General features: G+C 42.8%; 1 protein-coding gene and 1 long non-coding RNA gene across 7 annotated transcripts in view; one reads left to right on the top strand and one right to left on the bottom strand.

Moving 5' to 3' along the window:
* Window positions 1–11225, bottom strand: part of LOC105668806 (neural cell adhesion molecule 2-like) — a 237523-nt gene that overhangs the window by 96681 nt on the left and 129617 nt on the right. The gene's annotated exons all lie outside the window — the stretch shown is intronic.
* The window catches only part of LOC105668807 (uncharacterized), a 328884-nt gene that overhangs the window by 189681 nt on the left and 127978 nt on the right, over window positions 1–11225 (top strand). The window lies entirely within an intron of this gene.

Raw genomic sequence — 11225 nt, 5'->3', positions numbered from 1 at the left:
TTCATGGATGCCCGAGCGAATTGGAACCCGACACCGCGTCATGCATCATGGTGCATCGTCGAACACCCAGGCTGTTAACCCAAAGCCCAAGCTGGATACGATATTATAGGCTTCCCTGTGTGCTCTTCGACTTGTCGAATAAACCGTGAAGCCTGTCAGTCACATCGCCTCCTCTCGTCTTCCCGATCGCCGGGCGCGTTCTCGCGTCTCTCAATAGAACCGCGTAATCTGAAAATGGGGTTTCGCCGTTTCGTGTTCGACAGGTGCGACAAAGGCCAAATCGATTATACCGCACGATCCGAGGGCGGACTCCAATTCGGATATCTTAATTGCACGGCCGCTCGTGTGCTTTGATAACTGGTGGAATTCTCGTCTTTATATCACGAGGCTCAATGGCGATCGCGGCGGTGATCGATATACAACGGCGCGTATCCAGGAAGCCTTTTGTGTTGACCGCGACAATAAAATTGCACATTTTGCAATTATTCGCGTCAGAAAGAAGCATCGTCGCGCGGGAAATACGTGCCAAAGAAACTTGGCACTCTTCGCGATCGTTACACTCGGCCGTCGAGATTTATTCAAGCCGGCTGCTCTGAGAGTACGTTAAAAAATACGTACGGCGAAATGCTCGATGGAAAGTAGGCAAGTGATACAAATGTAGGCTACATACATTTACGCCTACGAGCGTCGCGCGATTTAGCCATGTGCTCTTATCGTGCCATTTAACAAATAATCCCGACGCTCGCGCGCCTCCGACCGTCTATTGTGCTCGCAAATCACTCGCTCCGCTAAGACATCCGTGTGAATAATGGTCTCCGTGTCTCTCTTATTACTGCGATTTTCGCAGAGTCACAATAATATCCATCCCGGCGGTGTGAAAGAACTCGGATTCCGAAAATCTCTTCGGCGCGGCGAGGCGCGGAGAGCACTTCTGTTCGATCATAAGCGCGTCATTAATCACTGAACTAATGGCTCTCACTATTTCCACTATTGTCGCCATTATCGGCAAAATCGATCGGGGAAATGGAAAACCGCCCGTACGTTTGTTTCGTCCGAAAGAAACGAGCGGCACGGCTAAATAGAGGGTGAGAAACACTCGATGGTGCCGTAACAGTTAACGGTGTGGCGCCGGGATGTAAAGCGAACGGCGCGGGGAAGGCAGAGCGGGAGGGAAAGGGCCGTTCCGGAATTTATGCGGGTGTTTACGCGAAGTGGATGGGGCGAAACGCGCGGGAGGATAGTTATTACGATCACCGCCGCCTTTCGTCGAAGAGGCGGAAAAATCCCGTCTCTCCTTTCCGCGTCCGTTTAGATCGGCATCGACCGCGTGTATCTCGCGCGCTGCACCGCGATTTTTCCTTCCCTTTATCCGACAGCGAATCATTGCGGAGAAATAGATGAGAGGAATGGCGAATCGTCGCGGATTCCTGGAATTACGGCGCGACGGACCAAGTTTTTCTCAACTTCTAAAGAGACCAGGTATGTCGGGAGAGACCGGCGAGCGTTCTTGAATATCCATTACTCTGTGCAATTTCTGAAAGCCCTCGGCCGCAATCAGACGAGGAAAATGACTGCCCTAATGCAATTTTACGAGATTTCCGCGCCTTTCGCGGCGAATCGGAAGTTTTCTGATTTAGCACCCAACGCCCTCGGACGCTGTATTCCATCGCGGTCCTTTGGCTTTTAGTTATGAGCTGTTTTAAAATGAATTATCAGTATGAACCGCCGGCGGAACAGACGTTATTGAACCGGGCCCGTGGGTAAAAGTTATGAATTACTCCGGCGAAGTAGCGAACTCGGGCGAACTTTCGCGAAGCCGAAATCAAGTTTAACATCAACCACCTACGCCCGCGTTTCCCTGAGATATCACTTCCGACTCCAGACGCCATATGTTCGTGTGGGAATTTCTGTTTTCGCCGAAAAACCTCGTACATCAAAATTCATCGTCGCTTCATGACTTATATTGCCGTAACTGCCGGAAACTGCTGCCGCCGCAACTCCGGGCCCGACCATTGCATAATTAAATCCAACATTAAAACTGCCGGTACACAGCGCGCGATGCAATTTACGCGGCGATATCAATGCGAAATTCCGCGGCGTCTGGTTTTTTGCCGTTTTTCCTACGCGCAGATTATTATCGCGCGATACACCCGAAATGTTCAAGCGTTTGCTCTTTTGCGCGTCTGCTTAACCCGCGGCGAGGGGGCCCGCCAAAAAGGTGTGAAAGGCCAGAGATGCCGCTATCGTCTCGTGAAATAAAAACGTGTCGGGTAACGATAATGGACGACAAGGCGTGCTACGAATATCATGCCTTTCGCATGAAGCGATCTGCGTCTCTGTTACACACTCCTGCGCCACATGGGAACCCGTGGACAAACTACGCATTATGCAGATGACGCGTTTGTCGGATGAACGAAAATCAAGCGGTCTCACCTTCGGCGCTCCCCCTCGACACGGCTCCCGCATTTTGACGAAGAAAAAGTGGAAATTCCAGTCGCATACGTGTTTAAGCGCAATAACCACGCGATCACTCCGCGTTTCTCTTGAAAATACGAATTCAGAAAAACTATTATCCCGACACGAGTGTTTATGTCACAGTACAATTAAACTAAACTCGGAGAGTGAGTTTTGTTTTAACATTTAACTAGAGACTTAGCAGTATTATTTTTACCAACCAGCTTCCAATTTCGAAATATGTTTGGTACTACATCTCGTAAAGCGAAGAGATCATCATGTACCACACAGAGAAATACTCTCCGGTGAATCGATATAATAGAGATCGAAGGAGAGGTAGTGAGCAGAGCAAAAGTCGAAAACAAAGTACGAAAAGGACGAAATAAAGGCAACCTTTCGCCAAGGATTCCGCGGATACCAGCTTCACTGGTTGCTTCAAGACCCTTCCGCTCTCGGGGCTTTCCCCTTAACGAGAAACGACTTGTCCTCGTTACCACACTGGGAAAACAGGGATCAAGAGAAACGTAAGCGGGAAAGATGTTTCCCTCTGAACCGAAGGATTTGCAGAACCCGCGAGAGAATTAGTTTCATATGACACAGTGTCTATCGGAGGCAAGCTTGATCTCACTGACGACACATGCTTCAAATATAAATATTTCGTAAAGTTGAGTATACGCATAATCGAAGAACCGCATAATAGAAATTTAACGGTATAATAAGAAATTTTCAAATAGAAAACTTGAGAATTTTAATTATTAAAAAAAATAATTTGCATTAATCGATGCATCGCAGCTTTAATTTAAATTACTATAAAATCTGGAGATAATTTTGGTGATCTACTTATAAGCCAATGAAAAAAGTTTTTTTTGTTATCGAAAAAGACATTCTTTTTCTTGCGAAAACGAAAAAAATGCTAGATAAATTTAGAATGATAAGACTTAAAATTTTAATCGTTAATTAACTTACATTGATTTATCGCTGCTTCAATCGAAATGACTATAAAATCTAGGAACACTTTCGGTAATCTGCTTGCAGACTAATAAAGAAGTAATGTGGTTCGTTATCGAGAAAAACGTACTTTTTATTGTAAAAACAAATGTTAGATAAATCGAAAAGGAAATTTCTTTTAAACTTATCTAGAAGAAGAAGTAATTAAGATAAATAATACTGCGCCTTTTACATTGGAAAGGGCAAGAAATCGACTAAGATAAGGAGCGGAAAAATGAAAAACAAAATGTTTCAAGTACTGGTTACCCAGCGAATGGCGGACGGCGGTTATTGGTTCTTCTTTGTAAGTATAGCTATAACGATCATGGTCGATCAATACTCATGCACAGTTATTTCTTGCGGGCCAGCAGAATTACGTTATGATGAAAAGACAGCGTAAAAATTAAATGGAAGAAGCATTTTTAGAAGCATTTCTTATTGAACATTCTATCGAAGTGATGTTTCAACAAAGTAATGAGCACGTGCAAAAATACATTTGGTAAAATGTATCTGGCAACTTTTGTTATTGATTTAAAAATAGCACGCGAGCGATGAGCGAAAAATTTTAGAAACGTAAACAGATTTTTCATCATGGAAGACGGAAAAAGAGAAGACAGCGACGAAGTTAAATTCACTGGAATAAAAGATAGTTGCACAACAACTTTAGCTTCATCATGATACGGGGACGTGATATTGCGGCACATGAGTTACACCTGCTGCGGGGCTTAACACGAAGATACAAGAAGTAAGATAAAAGAATGACGAAGGGTACGACTCGAAAGAAGATGAGTACGACGCTTACTATATGTAGTACAACAAAAATTAGATTTGGTACTTTAATATCCCCTTCGTCCATAACAAACAAAATAAAAGCACTCTTTACACGAGATAATTGTTGCATAAAATTATAATTGATTTAGAAAATAACGTTGACTAAATATGTACAATTATACTGAGTTAACAACGAAATTGCATATTGTTAATATTGAATAATATAAATATCGATTATGTGCGGTTTGGGCGTATATTACACGCATACACATTTCAAGCCAGCTTCTCTTGTTCCGCCAACTTAATTAGCGGTCTTATTAAAGACTGAACAGGTAATAAATCGTATACTGTTGATGTTGTAATAATAAAATAACGTGAAATTAATGTCAACATATTTGGCTAGGTATTAACTTTTTTTTTTTTGATACTATAGAGACGCTGAATTTTTCAAGAGAAAACGTTTCGAAAAATTTTATATATGTAGGTTCTTGGTATCGACATTAGCTTCATAAATGTTGTAACACGAACGGTAACACAAATTCGATCCCTCCGATCAATTTTTCCCATTCTAGGCGAAATGTATCGTCGCAAACAACAACGCGTACACGATAGAATTGCGTGACAGAAATGTTCGCGTCAATCAGGCGCTATATTCGTAACATAATCTCTCTTTGCTCAGCCGATGGACACAGCCGATTTTCGGCGTAATTCGGGCTGGAGAGCCTGAGAGAGAGAGAGAGAGAGAGAGAGTACCGCCTTCCATTATCGTCAAAGTACACGTTTGCTGCCCACCGATAAAAGGTCGTCGCTTCGTTGCCGCTTCCGGATCTTGCGAGCCCTTAATTTCAACACGTCTCCCGCCCTCGTGTACTCGATACGGCCTGAGGCTCGTGCTGCACACCGAGGCGCGCGTGTCATATACGGTTGTCGTGCGCGCTGCCGAGCATCGGCCACGTTATACATCGCGATTCCGCACACTTGCAACATCATTACGCCATGCATCAGATAAAAGCGTAATTAAAGGGTTCGCGCTTATACGCGGACGCCATGTTTCGCCGGCGGGCATTGGAGGTGGCAGGCGGAACGGAAGGGGCCTCGGATAACGCGGTCGAGAGAGATAGATAGACGACGGGAGAGAGAGTCGGTAAATTGTAAAACGTGACGCAGATTACGTGCAATAGCAGTGCCGCTCGTAATAATAAATTGTCATCGACGGGCCGATGTTAAACAGCGCGCGGCGCGCGCCGTAGCTCATAGTTTTGGCTGGAAATTTCGTCGTTGACGCGGGATCGCATGGAAAAGATTTGCGAACGCGCTATAGGCGGCGATACACCGGTATAACTGATGGTGACATATTAAGTATTCCCCAACGATATTTTGTACCGTGTGTTCGTCAATATGTTAATTATTCAAGAAGAAGCGAGCCGAGCAACTCGAGCGGATGAAATATTTCAGAGATAATAAAATTCCGTTTCTGATATTTTCCTGATATTTTTTATTTCGATTGAATAACAATATTTGATTTTAAATGTGCAATTGCACGTTTAATTATTGAAAGATAACTTCAGAAAGTTCGTATCAATATCAGTTTAATTGAATTTCATTTAATCAACGTTTTACTGTATATTTTTCTATTAATGATTTATAATATGTATTAAAAATATGATTTATTTTAAAGATAGTATTGTGTTATTATTAAGTCTCTAAAAATGTAAAAATACAGTGTATTATTGCTGTTTGTATGATGTAAAGCGATCTGTACTTTGCGGTGAGCATTATTTGAAACATTCGAATTAGCTCAGATGATGTATTAAGCAGTGTAGAGGATGTAGAGAAACGATTAATCTTAGGGAAGTAATTTAATTAAGGCGAAGATGACATGCGGTTAATTTTGCCCTTTGTGTATAATTGCCTAAGTTGGCAAGATTATCCTGCAAGTACGAAAATTGCTTGCATCCCATAACGTCCGATTAATACAACAATAATCCTGTGCGTGGATTACGTCATGGTAATGTATGGTGCATGCAGTGCAAAAATGAAATCTTTTCAACATCACGATAACGCGAAAAGTTCTTACAATTACTTAAAATTTTGCGGAAAATTTTAAAACTGCTATGAAATATTCCAACATGATTTTATTGTATATCAAACACTTATTGTTAGTTTTAATCAAGATGTAACTGCGAACACTAGTACCTATTTGGTACATCAACATTCGCGGTGAGACTATCCGTAGACTATATTCCAAGCAAAAAGTATAACAAAAGAAAGCAATTGACCAATAATTGATATTCTACCATTACCATTTATTCATACGATCGATCTTTTTTATTTTTCCAATTAGCAAGGGACGTAAACGGGTTCCCGTCCTCCGTTCCTCTCGTCAGATACGCCCACGATAAAAGTCGTCAATATTTTCCATGACGGCAACCACCGCGACGTAATGGATACGATACCGAATGCCCGTGTAGTCGGAACGCGCACGTATATTCGTACAACGCATCCGCCGAACGCGTGCAAACAACCAATGCGGTACGATACGTCAAAGCGCCGGGCCGAGTTATAAATTCGAATTGCACTGCACGACAAAACGGGGGCGCCGGCTCTATTTGCAGATTGAATTGCCGATATTAACGAAAAATTCATTAAACACATGCGATTTATAGATTATGTACGTATGCGCATTAATAGCGGGGGGGGGCGAGCGCGCCTCGCAATTTGGCTTTCGGAATTTTGGATGAGAGATAAAGGCCTCCTCGGCCTGCCCATTTCGATTGTTTAATCTTTATTGCCGCGGTACGTTTGATCGTAAATATTGTTATTTAATGCGAGACCGATGGCACATACTGATCAATATAAAGGATTTATCGGTCGCTATAAAATACATCTTACGCTATCGTTATCCGCTAAAATGAATATTGACGCGGTTGAAATTTATAATCGCGCAATATCCGGCTTTAGCCGCGCCTCTGTTTTAATTTTCTATGTTGCATCGAATCTCGCATTGTTAAATGCGATGAGCGTGTACGCTCAGATTTTTATCGGACCACCGGCAGTTTCTTCGAGAGCATCCTTTCTTCGGCACATTTCTACCGATATAAGGGGCAAACAAGGAGCGTCGTTCGGGAGCCCGGAAATTGCTGATACATTTTAATGACTTCATCAACGAGCGTAGAATTTTGAGAGTGTTGCGACCGACACCCTAGATCTGTCCTAGCGTCTATTAGATCCCGCATTCTTTCCAAATCGTTTTTCCTAGAACGGAATGAGACGACCGGGGATGGATGAGACTCCGAAACTCAGCTGAGCATAATGGGATGAGATCTCCGACGGATAAAGTGTTTACCTCCGTCGTACACGCGTCTAAACGCGTCCTCCGGGCGATTTTAGGAACTGAGTCACGTTCCTTAATTGTTTTAGCGCAATCAGTTACAGTTCGTCGGCTGGTAATTGCACGGAGGTTCTTCCCATCCGGAGGCCCGGCAACTCGCATAAAACCTTTTGTCGTCCCTTTTTTCACCCGGGAAAACAGCTTTCCACGGCTCTCCCGGGAAGCAACGATGACCGTCAGTTCCGGGCAGAGCGCGACGGCGGACATTGTCACGTGATGGGTAAACATCCATTACCTCGACGGGACGGAACGCGCTCGGTTCCGGTTGGCTCCAACGATTTGGCCATTTCAAGGGAGAGGCAAATCGATCCGCCGACCTTCGACCGCCCGGAGGGCAGGAAAAAAGGCGAACGTCGGTCGGCCTCGTCGTGACTGGCCGCTTCCTCGACAGATATCTGGCAGAGATATTACGATCTCTCGATTGGATTCGATCGAGTCTGTTCTCCGGCCAGGATTAGAAGGGAGAGGATGATTTAAGGTTAATTTCAAACGGATTATCCTTCCTTCGCTTCTGGAACGCGTGATTCTTCGTAGTTTTATTGGTGCATTCGAGGCGCGACGCGACTCAAATTGACTCATCGTGGAACGTAATACAGAACGAAACAAAATGACGTGTGACATTTCGATTAGCAACTAATCGAAAGAGTAAATTAATGAAGGAGAAACGGAACGTTTTCAAAAAAGATAATCTCTGTTTTTTTTTTGCTGAATAGTTTCTGTAATAATATGCAATAGATATGCTTTTTGTTTTGCATATTTATGTAGCTTATAATATTTTAAGAAAATTAAATCGTAGTATAATTTTTAATAATTAATTGTTAAATTATGTAATTTTATATTTAATTGAATTGAATTTAATATGTGTGTAGATGAACTTTTAAAATAATCTCCTAAATAAAGTATCAAAATTTCGTCTGTGTGTTACATATTTATGTGGCTCATAATCTTTTTAAACAATCGACAATAAATTATAGTCTATAGTTAATTAATTTTTAAATTATCTATTTCATATTTAGTTTCTTATATTGATAAATTTCTAAAATGAATCCGAAGAAAGTATTAAAATTTTAATGCTTAATGCATAATGCTTAAAGCTAATGACCCATTTAATCTTAAATTCAACATAAGATATTATGAATATTACACAATCTAAAAATCATTATCGTTCATTTGCCTCTTTAATTGAGAAGCATGTTTGATCATTACCGGTTGCGGAAACATGTAAATTCGCAAGCGCGTGATTGTGCGACGCGGAATCTGTTATTACACACCCGGGAAATTTCATTTAGCGTGACGTTTGTCACGTGATTATGCCTCGTAATTAGCGAAATAACACCTGGACATTTAATAACTCATCGGCTTGACTGAAACGAGCGGCGTGACGCGTTCACAATGGGCGCCGTTCGCCTACATCGGCATTGAAAATGTAACGATTTCCGCGGCTACACAATCGCATACGACCAGTTCGTGCATTCGTTTGTTCGGAATATCGGTTACCGCACGTAACACAAGCAGCTAAACTGCATTGAGTGCGAATTAACGCTTCGCCTGGAGTCGTTAACTTGACCATCGCCGATCGATGTCGACGACGTTGGTGTCGCTGCTTTCTCGCAATCTTATTATAACAGGTTAATCGCTCTCGCGTCACGATCTTCATTAACTTTTGAAAACGAAAGTATCTTATATAAATACAGTGGTGGCGAATGTGTCTTTCATTACTCTTTATTATAACATTTTCTTATCAAATTTAACGTGTCGTTACGAAATTATTAAAGTGTTAAAATATCTTGTACTACTAAAATTTTCTCCAGTGTTGACACAATTTCAGCGAGCGCTACATTCGTGTATATACTCGTATATACGTATGTCACACGTGTCGTACTCATTTTGAAAATTTATTCCTAACGAGCTGTATGACAGCTCATTATGCGACGAAAATAAAGTATCAATTCCGCCGTCGTGGTCTATTATGATAAGCGTCGGCGTCATCGATAATGTATCGTTACCCTAATTCTCCCACGGCAACGATATCACCGGGCTGAGCCGAGAACTACCTCGTTCAAAATTAGCGGCGGAAGCGCGCACGGTCCCGGGACCAACTTTCTATCGGGTAACTCGGCCGAAAGTTAAACCGTGCCCGGTATCGCTTTGCCGAGGCGCTCCACGCCGTAGGGAAACGACCACGGCGACGACGATGAGGGCGAGAGCGCAGAGATCCAGACGTCATTTAATCGGACATTCCTCTCAAGGTCTTAGGGTCTCGCCGTCTCGTCGTGTATCTCTTCCGCTCCGAGGCATCGCGTCACGATAACCCTTCTACGGTGCCACGGCAACTACGACAAGTTTCATTCCGGGATTACGGTGTGTCGGGCGAGGAAGGTGCCGGGTCCTAGGGCGAGGTGGGTTACTTATGTAGCGACCGCTCCACTCGCAGTCGGCAGACATCGTATTACAAGACGCGCTTTGTAATGAGAAATGCGAATTACAGGTGACGGAAGGTGCTCTCGGCGAGACGCCGTAGGTCGATTGATTCGTCGCAACCGGGAAAGGGACGAACTGTTAAAACGCGACTGTATTGAATTAGCCGGGACTCTTTTCCGCCTTCAGTCTTCCGCAGCCTCCATTTTAAATTAGCGGGGAAATTTCGCGCGCTGATAATGCGTAGGATATATGACTTTCTTGTCTTCCGCGTGCCGATTTACATGCCGATTTACATATTTATGGACTAACATGAGTGTACGCGCTAAAAAAAAGAGTTGGCGCAGTTTCATAAAATCGCGGATGTACGTGTGAAATTTCGCATGTAAGTACATGTCGCGTTACCGTCGAGATATGAATTCACGGAAGCGTAGGTTACATTTTGTGCCAACTGACACGTGACTCCATATATGTTGTATGATTGTAACACAGATACACTTGGTTGAGAAATGTGAAGTATCATTTGGTACCAAGAAAATGCAATCCAAATGACAGCGCGAAAGTTGCTGTCAATTATACTTGGAACTACGTTTTTTCCTTCACGGTAATTTCATATCATGCTTGAGAGTTTGATCGTATCCTTTCTCTTAGACTTTATTCAGGCAGTCGCGCTTTATTCAGGAACGTCAATAGATTATATTCGCTTCTCGCATGAATCTGTTTTCTGATACGCTACGTTCTTGGCGAATGTAGCACAATGCGATATACTGTTACAATACAGTAGTCTGATTACAAACTATCGGAGGCAAGCACTGCGCTTATTAGCTCCAGAAACAAGCGTGAAACATGAGTCGAATAACTTTAGGATGGATACAGCGCTGTAATCATTCTTCTATGAAGAAAACGGAAAAATGATTGCCGAACAACGCTTTTCGTCGTATTTTCAAGAGATTGATTTCTATAACGTCATTTTCCGCGACACACGAGTGACGATAAAAATTATCCTTGAAATTAAAGTATGAGAGAGACTGTATTAAAGTGATGTCGTCACTCCTCTTGATATTAAAAAATTAATGGCCTTAAAACAAAAAAGATAATCATCTTCCATTTTGAAAAGTGACCCGCCGCGTCCTTTCGCCTAGAGCGTCGTGATTACTGTTTCGCTCCTACTCAAATGGCAATTAAGCCCGTTTACCCGCGTTGC

Source organism: Linepithema humile, chromosome 3 (assembly GCF_040581485.1).
Source record: "Linepithema humile isolate Giens D197 chromosome 3, Lhum_UNIL_v1.0, whole genome shotgun sequence".
Taxonomy (NCBI): domain Eukaryota; kingdom Metazoa; phylum Arthropoda; class Insecta; order Hymenoptera; family Formicidae; genus Linepithema; species Linepithema humile.
The sequence above is the reverse complement of the archived record's forward strand: the minus strand, read 5'-3'. Positions and strand labels throughout refer to the sequence as shown.